This window comes from Coregonus lavaretus (genome assembly GCF_964263955.1).
Source record: "Coregonus lavaretus genome assembly, chromosome: 9".
NCBI lineage: Eukaryota > Metazoa > Chordata > Actinopteri > Salmoniformes > Salmonidae > Coregonus > Coregonus lavaretus.
The window spans coordinates 27,863,887-27,886,878 of record NC_139996.1 but is presented as its reverse complement, the minus strand read 5'-3'; the positions used below and the strand labels follow the sequence as shown (position 1 = coordinate 27,886,878).

Below are 22,992 nucleotides of genomic sequence, written 5' to 3'. Positions count from 1 at the left end.
AAGTGGTGCGTGCATGTGTATTCACCCACTTTGCTATGAAGCCCCTAAATAAGATCTGGTGCAACCAATTACCTTCAGAAGTCACATAATTAGTTAAATAAAGTCCACCTGTGTGCAATCTAAATGTCACATGATCTGTCACATGATCTCAGTATATATACACCTGTTCTGAAAGGCCCCAGAGTCTGCAACACAACTAAGCAAGAGGCACCACCAAGCAAGCGGCACCATGAAGACCAAGGAGCTCTCCAAACAGGGCAGGGACAAAGTTGTGGAGAAGTACAGATCAGGGTTGGGTTATAAAAAAATATCTGACGCTTTGAACATCCCACAGAGCACCATTAAATCCATTATTAAAAAATGGAAAGAATATGGCACCACAACAAACCTGCCAAGAGAGGGCCGCCCACCAAAACTCACAGACCAGGCAAGGAGGGCACTAATCAAAGAGGCAACAAAGAGACCAAAGATAACCCTGGAGGAGCTGCAAAGCTCCACAGCGGAGATTGGAGTATATGTCCATAGGACCACTTTAAGCCGTACACTCCACAGAGCTGGGCTTTACAGAAGAGTGGCCAGAAAAAAGCCATTGCTTAAAGAAAAAAATAAGCAAACACGTTTAGTGTTCGCCAAAAGGCATGTGGGAGACTCCCCAAACATATGGAAGAAGGTACTATGGTCAGATGAGTCTAAAATTGAGCTTTTTGGCCATCAAGGAAAACACTATGTCTGGTGCAAACCCAACACCTCTCATCACCCCGAGAACACCATCCCCACAGTGAAGCATGGTGGTGGCAGCATCATGCTGTGGGGATGTTTTTCATCGGCTGGGACTGGGAAACTGGTCAGAATTGAAGGAATGATGGATGGCGCTAAATAAAGGGAAATTCTTGAGGGAAACTGTTTCAGTCTTCCAGAGATTTGAGACTGGGACGGAGGTTCACCTTCCAGCAGGACAATGACCCTAAGCATACTGCTAAAGCAACACTCGAGTGGTTTAAGGGGAAATATTTAAATGTCTTGGAACGGCCTAGTCAAAGCCCAGAACTCAATCTAATTGAGAATCTGTGGTATGACTTAAAGATTGCTGTACACCAGCGGAACCCATCCAACCTGAAGGAGCTGGAGCAGTTTTGCCTTGAAGAATTGGCAAAATCCCAGTGGCTAAATGTGCCAAGCTTATAGAGACATACCCCAAGAGACTTGCAGCTGTAATTGCAGCAAAATGTGGCTCTACAAAGTATTGACTTTGGGGGGGTGAAGAGTTATGCACGCTCAAGTTTTCAGTTTTTTTTTTGTCTTATTTATTGTTTGTTTCACAATAAAAAATATTTTGCATCTTCAAAGTGGTAGACATGTTGTGTAAATCAAATTATACAAAACCCCCAAAAATAAATTTTAATTCCAGGTTGTAAGGCAACAAAAAGGAAAAATGCCAAGGGGGGTGAATACTTTCGCAAGCCACTGTATCCTTTGTCCAATGGCTCCATGTCATCCATTTGCTGTGGGGAAAAACGGGTCAATAGTGCAGGCTGATAGCAAATGAAAATGTGATGCAACGTTTAGAAATAAGTTATTACTCTACTAAACTGCCCGTTATCATCACTAAGTGTATACCTAGCAACAGTATCATCTCTGCTGTTAGAAACTGTTAATGAGAGAGGACCTAAACAGCTATGACATTGTAAAGTGTGTTTTCTCCTTGTGATTATCTTGGTATTTTGGCATTTTGGTATTTTATTAGGATCCCCATTAGCTGTTGCAATATCAGCAGCTACTCTTCCTGGGGTACCCACAAGACATGAAACATTACATAATACAGAACATTAATAGAAAAGAACAGCTCAAGGACAGAACTACATACAGTGGCTTGCGAAATTATTCACCCCCCTTAGCATTTTTCCTATTTTGTTGGGGGGCTGTATCATTTGATTTACACAACATGCCTACCACTTTGAAGATGCAAAATATTTTTTCTGGTGAAACAAACAAGAAAGAAGACAAAAAAATATTTAAGTCATACCACAGATTCTCAATTAGATTGAGGTCTGGGCTTTGACTAGGCCATTCCCCTTGTTGCTTTAGCATTATGCTTAGGGTCATTGTCCTGCTGGAAGGTGAACGTCCCAGTCTCAAATCTCTGGAAGACTGAAACAGGTTTCTCTCAAGATTTTCCCTGTATTTAGCGCCATCCATCATTCCTTCAATTCTGACCAGTTTCCCAGTCCCTGCCACTATGAATGCTCGCTGGGGCCTGTCTGTATTATTTTCCCTCTCTTATCACCATGCTGGTTTAGATAACATCTCACAGTAAATGACTTTAATATATACAGATGTAGGATCTTAATTTGAGCCAATTTGCTACAGCAGGAAAATAATCCTGCAGCAACAGGAAATTATTTTTGTAGGGGTTGATACATTTTTTATTAGGGCAAATCAAGTCTGACATTTTTAAGTGGAATTACAAACTTTAGAAGCCTTTTTAAACTCAAATACACTAAAAGTTAAAATTTCCTGCTGTGCAGGAAAATCCTCAGCAAAGAAAGAGTGATCAAATTAAGATATTGCATCAGTAGAGGGATGAGGGAGAGGGAAAGAGAAGGGAGAGAGGAGGAAAGGATAGGTAGAAAGGGATGAATAACTGAAAAAGTGAGGAAGAAAGAGTATGCTAGAGGAATGGAAAGAAGGGAGAGACGAGCCCGGGAGGCAGGGAAGGAAAGAGAGTAGAAATGGAGAAGAGAAGCAGAAGGAAGGGAGGGAGAGAGTAGAGCTTGTTTGGTTAGTGAAGTGTGTTAGGCTGGTATATTGACAGAATCCCTTGCTGAGTGTTGATCTGTGCTGATGTGTTCAGTCATAAATGTCACATCAATTACAGTAATAACACTGACTTTCATATTTCACCTGAGTCATTACTAACCTGGGGGAGAGGAGCTGCACTGACTGACACTCACACACAGTCAGGGACAGAAAGAGAGAAAGAGAGAGAGTTAGAGTGAGAGAAAGAGAGAGGGAGAGTGAGAGAAAGGCAGACAGATGGAGGAAGACAGATTGTCCAGGTGGAGAGGTGTCTTTGTGACTGGCATTCACACCACAGGAGAGGAGAGGAGAGGAGAGGAGAGGAGAGGAGAGGAGAGGAGAGGAGAGGAGATGAGAGGAGAGGAGAGGAGAGGAGAGGAGGAGAGGAGAGGAGAGGAGGAGAGGAGAGGAGAGGAGAGGAGAGGAGAGGAGAGGAGAGGAGAGGAGAGGAGAGGAGAGGAGAGGAGAGGAGAGGAGAGGAGAGGAGAGGAGAGGAGAGGAGAGGAGAGGAGAGGAGAGGAGAGGAGAGGAGAGGAGATCGAGTTCATACTGAACTCGATCTTAAACAAACTTTCATTCTGTCTGCTGTATGTCTCCTCTCCCTCAGTCCACCCTTTTCCACTCCATCGCTCTCTCTCCCCAATCTTTCTCTTACTCAAAATCAAATCAAAGTTTATTGGTCGTGTACACAGATTTGCAATGTTATCGCAGGTGCAGTGAAATGCTTGTTTTTCTAGCTCCAACAGTGCAGTAATACCTATCAATAAAAAAAATCATTTAAAAAATCATAATAATTTATATAGAATGAGCAATGACTAGAATACAGTATATACATATAAAGTGAGTGAAACAGTATGTAAACATATTAAAGTGACCAGTGTTCAATGACTCTATGTACATAGGGCTGCAGTCTCTAAGGTGCAGGGTAGTGTACCGGGTGGCAGCCTGCTAGAACAGTGACTAAGGTTCAGGGCAGGGTACTGGGCGGAGGCCGGCTAGTGGTGAGTGTCTAACATTCTGATGGCCTGGAGATAGAAGCTGTTTCTCAGTCTCTCGGTCCCAGCTTTGATGCACCTGTACTATCTCCGCCTTCTAGATGGTAGCGGGGTGAACAGGCCGTGCTTCGGGTGGCTGAGGTCCTTGACAATTTTCTTGGTCTTCCTGTGACACCGAGTGTTGTAGATGTCCTGGAAGGCAGGCAGTCTGCCCCCAGTGATGCGTTGGGCTGACCGCACCACTCTCTGGAGAGCCCTGCGATTGCGGACGGTGCAATTGTCGTAGCAGGTGGTGATACAGCCCAAGAGGATACTCTCAATGGTGCATCTGTAGGAGTTTGTGAGGGTCTTAGGAGCCACATTTTGTCAGCCTCCCGAGGTTGAAGAGCTACTGTTGTGCCTTCTTCATCACACTGCCTGTGTGAAGGGACCATTTCAGGTTGTCAGTGATATGCACGCAGAGAAACCTTAAGCTTTTGACCCTCTCCACTCCCTTCGATGTGGATGGCGGCGTGCTCTCTCTGCTGTCTCTTGTAGTCCACGATCAGCTCCTTCATTTTGTTGACATTGAGGGAGAGATTATTTTCCTGGCAACACTCCGCCAGGACTCTCACCTCCTCCCTGTAGGCTGTCTCATTGTTGTTGGTAATCAGACCTACCACTGTTGTGTCGTCAGCAAACTTGATGATTGAGTTGGAGACGTGCGTGGCCACTCAGTCGTGGGTGAACAGGGAGTACAAGAGGGGGGCTGAGCATGCACCCCTGTGGGGCCCCCATGTTAGGATCAGAGTGGCAGAGGTGTAATTGCCTACCTTCACCACTGCCTGTCAGGAAGTCCAGGACCCTGTTGCACAGGGAGGGGTTCAGACCCAGGGCCCTGAGCTTAGTGATGAGCTTGAAGGGCACTATGGTATTGAAGGCAGAGATGAACAGCATTCCCCCTCCTTCTCTCTCTCCTGTAGCGTGTTCTGGCTGGAAGAGCATGCTGTAGAAGGCTGCTGGTGGATCCTATCATTATGGAATGAAAAACATCTAAGCTTTAATAATATGTGTCTCATGGTCTCTGCCAGCGTTGATTTACACCCACCCACCGACACACTGAGACACACAAACACACACACAGAGGGCGAATAATGTGAATACCTTACAATGTGCAGGCCTTGAAGGCAGATCAGGAAAAGAGAGGAATGTGGTTAAAGTCTCTGTTATTAGCTCTGAGGAAATAACTATCACAATACAGTGAGGGAAAAAAGTATTTGATCCCCTGCTGATTTTGTACGTTTGCTCACTGACAAAGAAATTATCAGTGTATAATTTTAATGGTATGTTTATTTGAACAGTGAGAGACAGAATAACAACAAAAAAATCCAAAAAAAAAGCGTGTCAAAAATATAATAAATTGATTTGCATTTTAATGAGGGAAATAAGTATTTGACCCCTCTGCAAAACATGATTTAGTACTTGGTGGCAAAACCCTTGTTGGCAATCACAGAAGTCAGACGTTTCTTGTAGTTGGCCACCAGGTTTGCACACATCTCAGGAGGGATTTTGTCCCACTCCTCTTTGCAGATCTTCTCCAAGTCATTAAAGTTTCGAGGCTGACGTTTGGCAACTCAAACCTTCAGCTCCCTCCACAGATGTTCTATGGGATTAAGGTCTGGAGACTGGTTAGTCAACTCCAGGACCTTAATGTGCTTCTTCTTGAGCCACTCCTTTGTTGCCTTGGCCGTGTGTTTTGGGTCATTGTCATGCTGGAATACCCATCCACGACCCATTTTCAATGCCCTGGCTGAGGGAAGGAGGTTCTCACCCAAGATTTGACGGTACATGGCCCCGTCCATCGTCCCTTTGATGCGGTGAAGTTGTCCTGTCCCCTTAGCAGAAAAACACCCCCAAAGCATAATGTTTCCACCTCCATGTTTGACGGTGGGGATGGTGTTCTTGGGGTCATAGGCAGCATTCCTCCTCCTCCAAACACAGTGAGTTGATGCCAAAGAGCTCCATTTTGGTCTCATCTGACCACAACACTTTCACCCAGGTCTCCTCTGAATCGTTCAGATGTTCATTGGCAAACTTCAGACGGGCGTGTATATGTGCTTTCTTGAGCAGGGGGACCTTGCGGGCGCTGCAGGATTTCAGTCCTTCACGGCGTAGTGTGTTACAAATTGTTTTCTTGGTGACTATGGTCCCAGCTGCCTTGAGATCATTGACAAGATCCTCCCGTGTAGTTCTGGGCTGATTCCTCACCGTTCTCATGATCATTGCAACTCCACGAGGTGAGATCTTGCATGGAGCCCCAGGCCAAGGGAGATTGACAGGACTTTTGTGTTTCTTCCATTTGCGAATAATCGCACCAACTGTTGTCACCTTCTCACCAAACTGCTTGGCGATGGTCTTGTAGCCCATTCCAGCCTTGTGTAGGTCTACAATCTTGTCCCTGACATCCTTGGAGAGCTCTTTGGTCTTGGCCATGGTGAAGAGTTTGGAATCTGATTGATTGATTGCTTCTGTGGACAGGTGTCTATTATACAGGTAACAAACTGAGATTAGGAGCACTCCCTTTAAGAGTGTGCTCCTAATCTCAGCTCGTTACTTGTATAAAAGACACCTGGGAGCCAGAAATCTTTCTGATTGAGAGGGGGTCAAATACTTATTTCCCTCATTAAAATGCAAATCAATTTATAACATTTTTGACATGCGTTCTTCTGGATTTTTTTGTTGTTATTCTGTCTCTCACTGACCAAATAAACCTACCATTAAAATTATAGACTGATAATTTCTTTGTCAGTTGGCAAATGTACAAAATCAGCAGGGGATTAAAAACTTTTTTCCCTCACTGTATTACCGTAATATCAATCTATCTTGTTGGATTTCTCTGGATGTGGAGGAGTTTGTTTGAAATCATGGACGTAGTCATCAGAGATGTGTGACTCAGTTTCTGTCTGGTTTACAGGTGCTACATTACTGTAGAGATCAACAGAGTCTGCCCTTTAGGTCCGTGGAAATATGCTCTCAGATGGACATCCTCCAGGACTGAATTTACAAGTCAGAATTATTTTGGGACTGTTATCAGAGTTTCCAAGGTCATCTATATGGATCATCAGAGCTCTGACATTGAGATTATTTTCTTCTGTGTTCATATTATTACTATCTCTTTCTCCTCTCTTTCATTCCACTCATCTCATCCCCCTCTTTCGTCTCCTGCATCTCTTCCCTGAACATTTCACCACGTGCGTAGGTGCAACTCTTTTCCAACACTGTTCATCTTTTCCGTCGACTATAATCTTGATTTACTCTCATTCCCATCAGTTAACTTAGAAAATCTGCTTTTGTTTCGAGTTGCAATCACAGACTGTCTCCAGTTTCCAAAGCAGAACAGACCTTAAGCTCTCCATGCAGCTCCTCCAAAGACCTTAAACACACTTCATGAGAGCCTAATACACCCTCATTGGGCAGTGCTTTCAGCCAATCAAAACTCTTTAATCCTATTGGTACATCGTCACGTCTGTCTGATTGTCCAAAGATGGCTGCCAGAGGGATTGGTCAGGCCATAGTATTACAATGAATAGAACGGACCTCCTTACTGAAAAAAACTATGAACAAACAATGACAGAGCCTTAGAATACATTACATGACTTGAAATTATATGCGGTCTTGTATTGTGTGTTGCATGTTTTGTCTGTATCCTTTTTATCTATATATTCTGTTTATTATGGAAACACAATTTCACCATGTCAAATTCCTGTGAATAAAGGTGATTCTGATTCTGATCATCTGCGTATTGTGGCCCTGTAGTGAACTCTTCATGGTAAAACAAGCATTATATTATGCTCTATGTTTAATGAGAGGTTGTTACTGCTGGCATGTGTCAAAGTATGGTGTGGTGGAGGCAGAGGGACAAATGAAGAGGTGAGGTGGAGGGAGAGACGGAGCCAAAACATGATTTATCTCTCTCCTACCATCTCCATCTATCTCTGTCCTCACACTTGGCTGGAAGCTGGACATTCACTAGGATTCCAACACAGACTGTTTTTTTCAGAGCCTCAATCTGGTTATTATCTAAATAAATACCAGAGAGAGCCAGGCATTGGACTAATTCAGAGTATTGTCTTTTCACTTGCTATAACTAGGGACAAAGTACAGGCCTGCCATGTCAATGTGGATCCAATATATCCAATCCGTACAGGACCTCCTTCAAACACCGGTTATTAGCTCTCCAGTATTGGCATGTTCTCTAGGCATTGCAGATTGCGTCCTCTGATTCATACATTCCAAGCTGAGTTCTATCCTAACTGTGTCACTACACCCAGATAATAGCTACCTGTACAGAGGCTCTCCTCATTGAATGTGTTTAAAGAGACCATTATGGGTTTAAGAATCACATTAAACTCTGAGCAAAAGTTGTTACTGGAGCTGAATGTGAGAGGTAGTTCTCTGCTGTTTCTGATCACAGGGAAAAACATTATTATACCCCACAGTAACGGCCAATCCTTCAGATAAGTATGAAAATTGTCTTCTCCAATTTCTCAGAAATAACTTCAGACAAAGTCTAAGACAGAGAGACAGATGGCCGAGACAGCTAAAATATATTTTCTTGAAATGTGTCTGATTTTAATCAACGTATTGCTGCTGAAGACCACAGCATTTACTGAACATTTAACTAAAATAGATTTTAGCATAATTCAAACAGTATCTCTGCCAAATGAATATTTATTTAGAAAGCATAATCATTTTGTAACATTGGTAAATATTATTTCTTAAACCTCTGATTTTCTGTGCGTGGTGAATCAAGTGTTCAGGTGATGTCAGAGGGTTTGGACAGGGCTAATGTCAGACATGTTCACATGAATAAATAAACTCCTGTCCCTGTCATGTTGTAGTGGAACATTTTCCTCTCAGACAAGTCAAACAGTGAGCGCCTAAAAGCTCTCATGGGCCATACTTCACCACCACACTACTTTAAACGACATATACCTTACATACTTCTTACATACTTCCATGCAGTAAAAGCACACAGTTAAGACATCTGTTGTCCCCATATTGTAGATGGCATTCTGAGGTGATTTAAAATCTGCTGAACATACTGTGCTTCAACTCTGACATCTATTCCATCCCTAATATGTTTAGAGTTTGCACATTTTAGACCTGTACACCATTTGCGTTCTGATCATTCCTGATCATCCATGGCTCTGTTCAACTCCAATGTCTAGTCCTTATTCCTCTGTTCAATCGTTGATGTCCTACTGTGTAGTGCTCAGGTAGTAATTACCAGTAAAGGGCCCCCCTCTGACTGGTAATATAAATCCTTCCTTCCCAGACTAGAACAGAAGAGAGCTGCTGTATGTGTTTAAATGTCTTAAATGGCTTAGCTGGAGGTGGGTTTGTGATGAGGAATGAGTTGGGGAATACCATTGCTGCATGAAGCCCTGTGTTTGTTAGCTGAAGTCCTGTATCTTTTAAGTGAGGGGGATTTTTCTCATTAAATGTAATGTGTGAAGTGAGACGAATTAAGTATTTTCCATCTACTCTATAATTACTACTATTCCCCCTTTCCGCTGACTGGTTCAGCTCTGGTGATAAAACAGAAATAATACATCTTTATACTCTGGTGATAAAATAGTCTTTATATAATGTACTGTATAACTACCTTGATAGGATGTGAGAGGGAGATGTGTGTAATCACCTCAGGGGAATAGGAATCTCTCTCTCTCTCTCTCTCTCTCTCTCTCTCTCTCTCTCTCTCTCTCTCTCTCTCTCTCTCTCTCTCTCTCTCTCTCTCTCTCTCTCTCTCTCTCTGTGTCGTGTGTGTTCTCTGTAGCTCTGTAGTGTCTAGAGGGTGAAACAGCTTGTGAGACATTTCTGCTCTGACCTTTTAACAGTACAAACACCAGGGGGAGAGGAGGAGGGTTGAGAGAGAGAGGGAATGAGGGGAGGAGAGGATGCAGTGGGTGAAATGGTATTGGGGTGAGGGATCCAGGGCTAGGGTATTGAGGGTGAGAGTGAGGGGGTTAGGGATGAGGCAACGGTGATGTGAGGCAATGCCTATTTAATCAGGCAGCACATTGCAGTCTGTTTGCCAATAGCTAGCAGACCCACCACTTCCTCCCTTTGAATGAACCTCAGCCTTTACTATCCCCACAGACAGACACCATGGAGCAGATGGGGTTTAGGGTTCTAGAGAGGACTGTTACTGTGGCGTCTACTCTACTAGCTGAGCTTTAATCAAACTCCATCATAATAGAATCTCTGTACACTCTCTGAGAGACTTCGTCTGTGTGTGTCTGACGTGACCAGTGCTCAGAGATATTTGCCCTCTGATGTCTGTCTCTCCTTTGGGGTACAATGATTTACACCCCACAAAGCAATGCACAACCTAGTCACATCAAACTTAAAACAGAGTTGGGGTGAACCACATGACAGTGTGTTTATCATGTTTTTGTTCTTTACAGGATGTATTATGTCAGGCAATCTGGTTCTCCTGCTCTCCAGATGTAGCTATGCACTCATTCAAAGATCACAGGTCGCTTCACCGACCTTCTCCTGTCCTTCTTCTGTTGTCATCCATCCTTCTCTTCTCTCTGCTTTCCCAAATCTTCATTTTACTTTACCTCCACCTCTTCATCCACCTCTCTTCCCCTATGTTACCCTCACTGCCATTCTCATGTACTCTTCCCCTCGCTCCTTTCTTCTCCCCCAGCTCATCACCCCTAGCTCCTCTCCTACTCTCTTCTATCCTCTTCTCTCCCCCTTTCTTCTGTCCTGTTCTACTAAATGTGGCTCTTATTTTACTCTGTGACATTATTCCCCCATGCATGGTGCTCCAGGAACACAAGGCCATCCCACGAGCAGGCACCACACACACACTTCCCTCTGGGGACTACAGAGTCTCACGCCCCCCTGTAGAAAATACAAGAAAGACTCATTATTTTCCTTTATAATGCAAACATTTTTCCATCTCTCATTGTTTTTGTTCCTGCACTACTTCAGTAGACTGTGTCACTGCGGACAAATGGGAATGCCTGTCATCAGTACACACACTTTAACATTGAACCTGTGGTTAGAACTAGCAACTTGCCAGTGGCAGGACATCAACTTATTCCAACATATTGAATTATTGTCTTTACCTTTCCCAAGGTTGCCCAAGGTTAATGTTTTATTGACTCCTCTGTATTTCTCTATAACTACACATCAGTGTTTCCATCGCCTCACCACAGTTGAGTAAAGTAAAGGTAGCCTTGTTTCCTCCCAGTCTGTCACACTCCGCTCTCTCCCATAGTAGCTAAAAAGTTATAGCATTTCCATGGAGGGATTGAAATTGTTTCTTATAATTTTATTTCTCCAAATCTCCCCTGCCATCTCTCAGCAGTTCACAGGCGGGCGATGAAAGGATTAGTCTCTCCTCTTTTTCTCTCCATCCGTCTTCCATTTGAAGTGGGAGCACAGTAGACCTGTGTGTCTCTCATTCTCTTTTGTTTTAGTGAAGCACACACTCCCTCGTTCAACTCCTTAGCTGAAGAGAGTCACACACACACACACACACACACACACACACACACACACAAACACACACACACACACACAGCAGCTGCAGAAGATGACAGGGAGGAGAGGAGTGGAAATCCCCTATGTCTATAGAGAAGGAACAGAATTAACTGTTTTAGATAATTATACACTGTTTCACTTGTATTAGCTCTACCTGTTACTAAGCATATATCCGCATGATCAAATCATTATATGAAGTTTCATTCCAATATGCTATACACTGTATATGCATTTTCAGAAATGTTGGTAAATTAGCTTTTATTGTTTGAAGAACTTATGAAAGAGATTGGTGGGTTTTTTCACTTTCTAATCATGGCATGGGGTTGTTCAATGACAGACATGTATTTGCTTAAAATCTATCACTTGATGTTTTTTGCAAAATGCTATAATTGCCTCACTCTCAGAGAAATAAGAAGTCCTGCTAGGTTTTACACAATCAAATGTAAAAAATGACTACATTTTTAATAATGAAATGTATAGATCATACATTTGTGACATCAATATTTAAAAATATATTTAAATAACGAATAATTGAATACGGTAATATGATATCTGTATGTAAAACATTAATATTTTACATTTTAGTCATTTAGCAGATTGTCACGATCGCTATAAACAGCGGACCAAGGCGCAGCGTGATATGCGTACATCTTTTATTTCGTACACAACACTAACCAAAACAATAAAACGATACGTGAAGTCCTAGGTTATACACCAAAACAAACCTTACGGAACAAGATCCCACAAATAACTAGTGCCAACAGGCTGCCTAAGTATGGTTCCCAATCAGAGACAACGAGAATCAGCTGCCTCTGATTGGGAACCACCCTGGCCAACATAGAAAACACCCCCCAAAGGCGCGGACTACGACCGCGCCAACCAAACACAAGAGGGTAGGGGCCGGGTGGGCATTCCGCCTCGGAGGCGGATCCGGCTCCGGGCGTGACCACCACTCTCTCCCCACCCCCCCGCAGCGCCCCCGGTCTGGTCTGGCCCCGCTGGCCGGAGCTGGACTGGACATCGGTGGAGCGGATTGCTTTGGCTCCGGTGTGGAGCAGCTGACCGGTGCCGGACCAGGCACCGGTAGAACAGGCACGGACCGTGCCGGACTGACGACGCGCACCACTGGCTTGGTGCGGGGAGCAGGAACAGGCCGGACCGGGCTGGCGACGCGCACCACTGGCTTGGTGCGGGGAGCAGGAACGGGCCGGACCGGGCTGACGACGCGCACCACCGGCTTGGTGCGGGGAGCAGGAACGGGCCGGACCGGGCTGGCGACGCGCACCACCGGCTTGGTGCGGGGAGCAGGAACGGGCCGGACCGGGCTGACGACGCGCACCACCGGCTTGGTGCGGGGAGCAGGAACGGGCCGGACCGGGCTGACGACGCGCACCACCGGCTTGGTGCGGGGAGCAGGAACGGGCCGGACCGGGCTGGCGACGCGCACCACCGGCCCGGTGCGGGGAGCAGGAACGGGCCGGACCGGGCTGGCGACGCGCATCACCGGCCCGGTGCGGGGAGCAGGAACGGGCCGGACCGGGCTGGCGACGCGCACCACTGGCTTGGTGCGGGGAGCCGGAACAGGCCGGACCGGGCTGGCGACGCGCACCACTGGCTTGGTGCGGGGAGCAGGAACAGGCCGGACCGGGCTGACGACGCGCACCACTGGCTTAGTGCAGGGAGCAGGAACGGGCCTGACCGTACTGGGAACACACACCACTGGCCTTGTGCGGGAATCAGGAATGGGCCGGACCGGACTGGTGACACACACCACTTGCTTGGTGCGAGGAGCGGGACTGGGTTTCCACTCTGCTCCCTCTGCTGCCTACTCAGTTCCTCTCGCCGTGCCTCCACACTCTCCTTCTCCCTCGTGACCAGTGGCCCCCGTAACCTGCCAACCCGCCGAACCGCTCTATCGCGGCCTCCCGCTGCCTCGCCGTCCACGGTGTGAGCCCCCCCCTAAAAGATTTTTGGGCTTGTCTCTCCCCCGTGCTGATGGCCTCCATCCCTCTTGCCAGACTCTCACTCATCTCCTCCCACGTCCATCCTCTCTCCTCGTCACGCTGCTTGATCCAGTCGAGGTGGGATCTTCTGTCACGATCGCTATAAACAGCGGACCAAGGCGCAGCGTGATATGCGTACATCTTTTATTTCGTACACAACACTAACCAAAACAATAAAACGATACGTGAAGTCCTAGGTTATACACCAAAACAAACCTTACGGAACAAGATCCCACAAATAACTAGTATCAACAGGCTGCCTAAGTATGGTGCCCAATCAGAGACAACGAGAATCAGCTGCCTCTGATTGGGAACAACCCTGGCCAACATAGAAAAACACGAACTAGAACAAAACATAGAAAATCACACATAGAAAATCCACACCCTGGCTCAACATATAAGAGTCCCCAGAGCCAGGGCGTGACACAGATGCTATTATCCAGAGCGACTTACAGTAAGTGCATTCATTTAAAGATAGCTTGGTAAGACAACCACATATCACAGTCAGATTAAAGGATACAAACATTCCATTCCAGATAAACAATGGATACATACAGTGAGGGAAAAAAGTATTTGATTCCCTGCTGATGTTGTACATTTGCCCACTGACAAAGAAATGATCAGTCTATAATTTTAATGGTACATTTATTTGAACAGTGAGAGACAGAATAACAACAAAAAAATCCAGAAGAACGCATGTCAAAAATGTTATAAATTGATTTGCATTTTAATGAGGGAAATAAGTATTTGACCCCCTCTCAAACAGAAAGATTTCTGTCTCCCAGGTGTCTTTTATACAGGTAACGAGCTGAGATTAGGAGCACACTCTTAAAGGGAGTGCTCCTAATCTCAGCTTCTTACCTGTATAAAAGACACCTGTCCACAGAAGCAATCAATCAATCAGATTCCAAACTCTCCACCATGGCCAAGACCAAAGCGCTCTCCAAGGATGTCAGGGACAAGATTGTAGACCTACACAAGGCTGGAATGGGCTACAAGACCATCGCCAAGCAGCTTGGCGAGAAGGTGACAACAGTTGGTGCGATTATTCGCAAATGGAAGAAACGCTAAATAACTGTCAATCTCCCTTGGCCTGGGGTTCCATGCAAGATCTCACCTCGTGGAGTTGCAATGATCATGAGAACGGTGAGTAATCAGCCCAGAACTACACGGGAGGATCTTGTCAATGATCTCAAGGCAGCTGGGACCATAGTCACCAAGAAAACAATTGGTAACACACTACGCCGTGAAGGACTGAAATCCTGCAGCGCCCGCAAGGTCCTCCTGCTCAAGAAAGCACATATACATGCCCGTCTTAAGTTTGCCAATGAACATCTGAATGATTCAGAGGAGAACTGGGTGAAAGTGTTGTGGTCAGATGAGACCAAAATTGAGCTCTTTGGCATCAACTCAACTCGCCGTGTTTGGAGGAGGAGGAATGCTGCCTATGACCCCAAGAACATCATCCCCACCGTCAAACATGGAGGTGGAAACATTATGCTTTGGGGGTGTTTTTCTGCTAAGGGGACAGGACAACTTCACCGCATCAAAGGGACGATGGACGGGGCCATGTACCGTCAAATCTTGGGTGAGAACCTCCTTCCCTCAGCCGGGGCATTGAAAATGGGTCGTAAATGGGTATTCCAGCATGACAATGACCCAAAACACACGGCCAAGGCAACAAAGGAGTGGCTCAAGAAGAAGCACATTAAGGTCCTGGAGTGTCCTAGCCAGTCTCCAGACCTTAATCCCATAGAAAATCTGTGGAGGGAGCTGAAGGTTCGAGGTGCCAAACGTCAGCCTCGAAACCTTAATGACTTGGAGAAGATCTGCAAAGAGGAGTGGGACAAAATCCCTCCTGAGATGTGTACAAACCTGGTGGCCAACTACAAGAAACGTCTGACCTCTGTGATTGCCAACAAGGGTTTTGCCAGCAAGTACTGTCATGTTTTGCAGAGGGGTCAAATACTTATTTCCCTCATTAAAATGCAAATCAATTTATAACATTTTTGACATGCGTTTTTCTGGATTGTTTTGTTGTTATTCTGTCTCTCACTGTTCAAATAAACCTAACATTAAAATTATAGACTGATCATGTCTTTGTCAGTGGGCAAATCAGCAGGGGATCAAATACTTTTTTTCCCTCACTGTAGCATACACATTTAAAATCTATGAATCAAAAATCTGTTATATTTTAGACACACATGAAGGTACCCATAAACCATCATTTCTGATGAAAAACCCAAATGTGAAAAATCGGTGGATATAGTGTTTTGGAAATAAACTCTTCATATTTAATTCACTCAAGTCAAGTCCTGTCATTTCATTATCATCATGATTCATCACCATTATCATTTTTGTTATTAGAATTTGTCACCTTTATCCTTATCAACATCACCATATACACTGTTATCAACATGAAGGGCTTTTGGTTCAGCTATGTGTTAAGTTATCTGCAGAGTTCCCATTAATTCCCTCAGTGGATGACAAGCTCTGTCCTGCTCCACTACACGTCTGTCGTTGTTATTGTCAGCTGAAGCATTACACATTCCATAGTGTGTTACATCTGGAGGTGTGTGTGTGTGTGAGCGCGCCCCACATATGTGTGATCAGGGACCTGTCGCCGGCGAAGATGGCTGCCTCCCGACTAGCTCTTAGGAATCTTTGCAGTATTTTGTTTTTTTTATGTATTATTATTTACATTATTAGCTCAGAAAGTGTTTTGCATCATTACATACAGCCGGGAAAAACTATTGGATATCAGAGCGGCGGTAACTCACCAGCATTACGACCAGGAATACGACTTTCCCGAAGCAGATCCTTTGTTTGCTCTCCCCAGGGCAACTGAACTGATTCCAGCGGCTGACCCAATACATCGCCGGCGGAGGAGAGGCACTCGGAGCGGCCTGCTGGTTCGACTTAGTAGGCGCGCACACCACCCACCGCTTCCAAGTATTCTACTCGCTAATGTTCAGTCTTTGGTTAACAAGCTCGATGAACTACGGGCAAGGATTTCCTTCCAGAGAGACATCAAGGCCTGTAACATCCTCTGTTTCACGGAAACATGGCTCTCTTGTGATATTCTGTCGGAATCGGTCCAGCCAGATGGGTTCTCAGTTCATCGCGCAGACAGGAATAAATATCTCTCCGGGACGCAGAAGGGCGGAGGTGTGTGTTTCATGATTAACGACTCATGGTGTAATTGTAGTAACATTGAGGAACTCGAGTCCTTCTGTTCATCCGACCTAGAATATCTCACAATGAAATGCTGACCGTTTTATTTCCCAAGAGAATTTTCTTTGGTTATAGTCACGGCCGTGAATATCCCCCCTCAAGCCGATACCACGACGGCCCTCAAAGAACTTCACTGGACCTTATGCAAACTGGAAACCACATATCCTGAGGCTGCATTTATTGTAGCCGGGGTTTTTAGCAAAGCAAATTTGAGGACTAGGCTGCCGAAGTTCTATCAACATGTCGACTGTTGTACTCACGCTGCTAAAATCCTCGACCATTGCTATTTGAACTTCCGGGATGTTATAAGGCCCTCCCCCGCCCTCCTTTCGGCAAATCTGACCACGACTCCATTTTGCTTCTCCCTTCCTATAGGCAGAAACTCAAACAGGAAGTACCCGTGCTAAGGACTATTCAACGCTGGTCTGACCAATTGGAATCCACGCTTCAAGATTGTTTTGATCAAACGGACTGGGATATGTTCCGGGTAGCTTCCGGAAATAATTTAAACGAATACACTGAAACGGTGACTGAGTTTATCAGGAAGTGTATAGGTGATGTTGTGCCCACTGTGACTATTAAAACCTACCCTAACCAGAAACCGTGGATAGATGGCAGCATTCGCGCAAATCTGAAAGCGCGAACCGACGCATTCAACCATGGCAAGGTGACTGGGAATATGGCAGAATACAAACAGTGTAGCTACTCACTCTGCAATGCAGTTAAACTGGCAAAACATCAGTATAGAGACAAAGTGGAGTTGCAATTCAACGGCTCAGACACGAGACGTATGTGGCAGGGTCTACAGACAATCACGGACTACAAAAGGAAAACCAGCCACGTCGCCAACACAGACGTCTCGCATCCAGACAAGCTAAACACCTTCTTTGCCCGCTTTGAGGATAACACAGTGCCACTGACGAGGCCCACTACCAAGGACTGTGGCCTCTCCTTCTCCATGGCCGACGTGATTAAGACGTTTAAGCATGTTAACCCTCGCAAGGCTGCCGGCCCAGACGGCATCCCTAGCCGCGTCCTCAGAGCATGCGCAGACCAGCTGGATGGTGTGTTTATGGACATATTCAATCTCTCCCTTTCCCAGTCTGCAGTTCCCACATGCTTCAAGATGGCCACCATTGTTCCTGTACCCAAGAAAGTAAAGATAACTGAACTAAATGACTATCGCCCTGTAGCACTCACCTCTGTCATCATGAAGTGCTTTGAGAGACTAGTCAAGGATCATATCACCTCTACCTTACCTGTCACCCTAGACCCACTCCAATTTGCATACCTCCCCAATAGATCCACAGACGATGCAATCGCCATCACACTGCACACTGCCCTATCCCATCTGGACAAGAGGAATACCTATGTAAGAATGCTGTTCATTGACTATAGCTCAGCATTCAACACCATAGTACCCTCCAAGCTCATCATTAAGCTCGAGGCCCTGGATCTGAACCCTGCCCTGTGCAACTGGGTCCTGGACTTCCTGACGGGCCGCCCCCAGGTGGTGAAGGTAGGAAACAACATCTCCACTTCGCTGATCCTCAACACTGGGGCCCCACAAGGGTGCGTGCTCAGCCCCCTCCTGTACTCCCTGTTCACCCATGACTGCGTGGCCAAGCACGCCTTCAACTCAATCATCAAGTTTGCAGACGACACAACAGTCGTAGGCTTGATTACCAACAATGACGAGACCGCCTACAGGGAGGAGGTGAGGGCTCTGGGAGTGTGGTACCAGGAAATAACCTCTCACTTAACATTAACAAAACAAAGGAGACGATCGTGGACTTCAGGAAACAGCAGAGGGTGCACCCCCCCATTTCTCATCGACGGGACCGCAGTGGAGAAGGTGGAATGCTTCAAGTTGCTTGGCGTACACATCACCGACAAACTGAAATGGTCCACCCACGTAGACAGTGTGGTGAAGAAGGTGCAACAGAGCCTCTTCAATCTCAGGAGGCTGAATAAATTTGGCTTAGCACCTAAAACCCTCACAAACTTTTACAGATGCACAATTGAGAGCATCCTGTCGGGCTGTATCACCGCCTGGTACGGCAACTGCACCGCCCACAACCGCAGGGCTTTCCAGAGGGTGGTGCGGTCTGCCGAACGCATTACCGGGGGCAAACTACTCGCCCGCCAAGACACATACAGCACCCGATGTCACAGGAAGGCCAAAAAGATCATCAAGGACATCAACCACCCGAGCCACTGCCTGTTCACCCCGCTATCATCCAGAAGGCGAGGTCAATACTGGGACCGAGAGAATGGCGCATCAAAGCTGGGACCGAGAGAATGAAAAACAGCTTCTATCTCAAGGCCATCAGACTGTTAAATAGCCATCACTAGCACATTAGAGGCTGCTGCTGCCTATTGAAATCACTGGCCACTTTAAGAAATGGAACACTAGTCACTTTAATAATGTTTACATATCTTGCACTACTCATCTCATATGTATATACTACATTCTATTCTATAATATTCTACTGTATCTTAGTCCATGCTGCTCTGTCATTGCTTGTCCATATATGTATATATTCTTAAATCCCATTCCTTACTAGTTTTGTGTGTATTGGGTATATGTTGTGAAATTGTGAGATATTACTTGTTAGATATTACTGCACTGTCGGAGCTAGAAGCACAAGCATTTCGCTACACCCGCTATAACATCTGCTAAACACGTGTATGTGACAAATACAATTTGATTTGATTTGATTTGTGAGCCCCACGTACTGTATGTGTGTTTGGTGCCACGTGTGCCTGCGTGCATGTGTGTGTATGTGTGCGTGCAGGTGTGTGTGTGTGTCCAGGTGTGTGGGTATGTGTGCTTTAATGTGTGCTCAGTGCATGCATTTTAAGAGCTGTAACTGCCTGAATTAGATCATTACAGGAAGCGTGTCTGGGCGCTGGAATAACACCACTGCCACAGCCCCTCTGTCTTTACCATAGAGATCTAATACCACTTAAACACACACACACACACACACACACACACACACTGTTTGAGATCAATGATGCTACCAAAACAATCAGACTAATCTCAATCCTAATAGCACCTAGAGATCTAATACCTCTTAAAACAAACCTTCACTCTGTTTCTACCACACAGATCTCTAATGCTAGCAAAACAAACAGACTGAATCTACCAGAGAGATCTAAAACCAGAAAAATAAACCAAATCTATTGGTCTCTTCCAAGACATCTAATACTGTCTCTACAGATGTAATGCTACTAAAAACACACAGATGTTGAAATAACAAATCACAGAATTCCCCTCCTGAAACACTGGCATTTAGAAAGCCCTGTAGGTGTTTGAAGTCACTTAAACCTTGACATATAACTCCAGAGAAGTTATGTCTGAGGAGACAGGTAGGGGGAGGTGACGGTTATGGTAGCCAGGAGTATTCTCCTCTCCTCTTTGCAAGAGAAAATGGCAGCTACAATTTGGGAAAGGGAGGAGTACAAATAGAGAGCCTCATTTGATCATATAAACCACCCGTGTCCTGGACTGCTCTGCATGACACTATGAAGCTTTAGGGGGTTTCCTAACACACTCCAGACTATGTCTCATCGTCCACAAGGACATCCAGTCGTGCTCCAGGGCCCAGGGCATGCAACCCACCACAGCCCACAGGAAGTTACCCTCTCTGGGGCTGTAGCTCCTGGCTCTGGTCCTTCACCTCCAGACCCGGGCTCCAGAGCTGTAGACATGATAGAAGGCAGGCCTGACAGGTTTGATTAGAGGGAAAATATGTGAATGTGTGTGTGCGTGTGTGTGTGTGGTTGTGCCAGCGTGTGTGTGACACGTGTTCAGTCACTATTAAACTTCACCCTCAAACTCACGGTCTAGTGACACACCGTTTCCTCTTTTAGATAAATAAATAGGCTAAATAAAACTGAGAGAGATAAAGGCAGAATGATAAAGTCTCCCCCCCCACCCCCCCTCCCTAGACACTGATCTAAGGCCCGTTTTACATTATTATTTTAATGGTTCAAGTTAGGATTTTGTGGACTGTAAGCTGATCCTAGATCTGTGCCTAAGGGCAGCCGCTACCCAAGGTCAGATAAAGACAACAGTTCCGTTTCCTGTCTGATTAAATTACTTCCTCCCCTCGAGACAGCTGATAGGCTGGGCTGTGAGGATCAAATATCCCATTCAGCAATCACAACATCTTTCCCAGACATTACATCCGAGTTCCTACCAATGCTCTTCTGGGAGAAGCTTTGGGATATGACTAGTGTTCTTCCTGATTTGTATCTTCAAGTTCATAGCACATGATACAACAAAAGTTGAACCATGAAAAAGTACGCAGTTGTTATCCTCTACGGGATCGATGTCCCGTATACGAGACTGTTGAGCTAACGTGCGCTAATGTGATTAGCATGACTGTTGTAAGTAACAGCAAACTTTCCAGGACATAGACATGTCTTATATGGGCAGAAAGCTTACATTCTTGTTAATCTAACTGCACTGTCCAATTTACAGTAGCTATTACAGTGAAAAAATAAAGTATATTGTCTGAAGAGTGTGCACAACAACAAAAAATGTATCACGGCAACTGGTTTGATACATTCACCTCTGAAGGTAAAAAAACATTCAGTAATCTTGCTCTGATTTGTCATCCTAAGGGTCCCAGAGATAAAATGTAGCATAGTTTTGTTTGATACAATAAATGTTCATACTCAAATGTAGGAACTTGGTTCTACAGTTTGAACCCCTGCTGTCTCTGGCTCCACACCCACCCCGCCCAGCCATCTAGATGTGTGAAAGTTAGTGTATAAGCTAATGATCCATAATGTATGACATTCCTGGGAGTGTGTAAACTTACATTTTATATTACCATATCATTTTTGTCGTTCTCTATAGTTATGTACTTGAAAATGTATCAATTGACCAATTTGGCACATTTGCTTCACTGGATCGATCTGAAACTTTGCAAACGCACTGCTGTCATCTAATCTAAATTGCGCCTAATCAGCAATATTATATTGTGGCCTTTCATTTCAAAGATGATAGAAAACTTCCACAAACGTCAAAGTGTTTCCTTTCAAATTGTATCAAGAATATGCATATTCTTGCTTCAGGTCATGAGCTACAGGCAGTTAGATTTGGGTATGTCATTTTAGGCGAAAATTGAAAAAAAGGGTCTGATCCTTAAGAGGTTTTAAAGTTGAGTAAAAGTAAAGATACTTTAATTGAAAATGACTCAAGTAAATGCTACACATCAAATTCCTTATATTAGGCAAACCAAGACAGCCCCATTATTATTATTTTTACAGACAGCCAGGGGCACACTCCAACACTCAGACATAATTTACAAACGCAGTATGTGTGTTTAGTGAGTCTGCCAGATCAGAGGCAGTAAGGATGACAATGCGTTATATTAATTAGTATGTGAATTGGACCATATTGCTGCCATGTCTGAGCATTCAAAATGTAAAGAGTACTTTTGGGTGTCAGGGAAGATGTATGGGAGTAAAAAGTGCATATTTTCTTTAGGAATGTAGTGGAGTGAAAGTAAAAGTATATAAAAAATATATATATGAATAGTAAAGTAAAGTACAGAGACCCCAACAAAAATACTTAAGTAGTACTTCAAAGTATTTTTACTTAGTTACTTTACACCACTGGTACTAGATACATTAGCATTATTACATTAGGATCTGTCTCTGATTCATCTGACTTACAGTGTATTACACTGCCTCATTGTAAATACTGTTGAAAGGTGAGCTCATTATTGTAGTAACTTCCTGAACACATAAAAAAGGCATGGTGACTGCAATGGAGCTATTAGCCTACATTCGTTCTCAAATGAAATGATTGAATGACATGAGCAAAACGGCATAATATGAACCCAGTGCTACCTCTGCTAATGAATATGAAGTAGCCATTCACGTTCTGTTTTAATACTCAACTGTGTAACGGCTAACCTTTTCTTCATGGAGTAAAATCTTCCATGTACTTCCCATCACTATAATCTTTAATAGCAACCTACTCACATCCTTGGCTTTATAGAGGGTTTCATTTCAGTGGGTTCCTCTCAAAGCCTCTGAGGTTACAGGGGTTAGAGCTCTCATAGTGGACTCTGGGTAATTTGGGGCAGCTTTTAGGAATCCATATGACAGGGTAATTGTTCAGCTTTAAAAGACATGCATGCACACACACATGCACGCACGCACACACACACACACACACACACACACACACACACACACACACACACACACACACACACACACACACACACACACACACACACACACACACACACACACACACACACACACACACACACACACAGATGGACAAAGCACCTTAGGGTGTGCTATTTGTTATGGTGATGCTAAACAGCCAGTGAAAAAATTACCATTCATCACAGGCGCTCTTCTTTTACGTAATGTTTGGTTTAAGTGCT

At 44.9% G+C, this 22,992-nt stretch overlaps 1 protein-coding gene across 1 annotated transcript in view; it reads left to right on the top strand.

Annotated features, from left to right (window-relative positions):
- Positions 1-22,992, top strand: part of LOC311134754 (semaphorin-3E-like) — a gene marked incomplete at both ends in the record, with an annotated part of 57,520 nt that overhangs the window by 2,117 nt on the left and 32,411 nt on the right.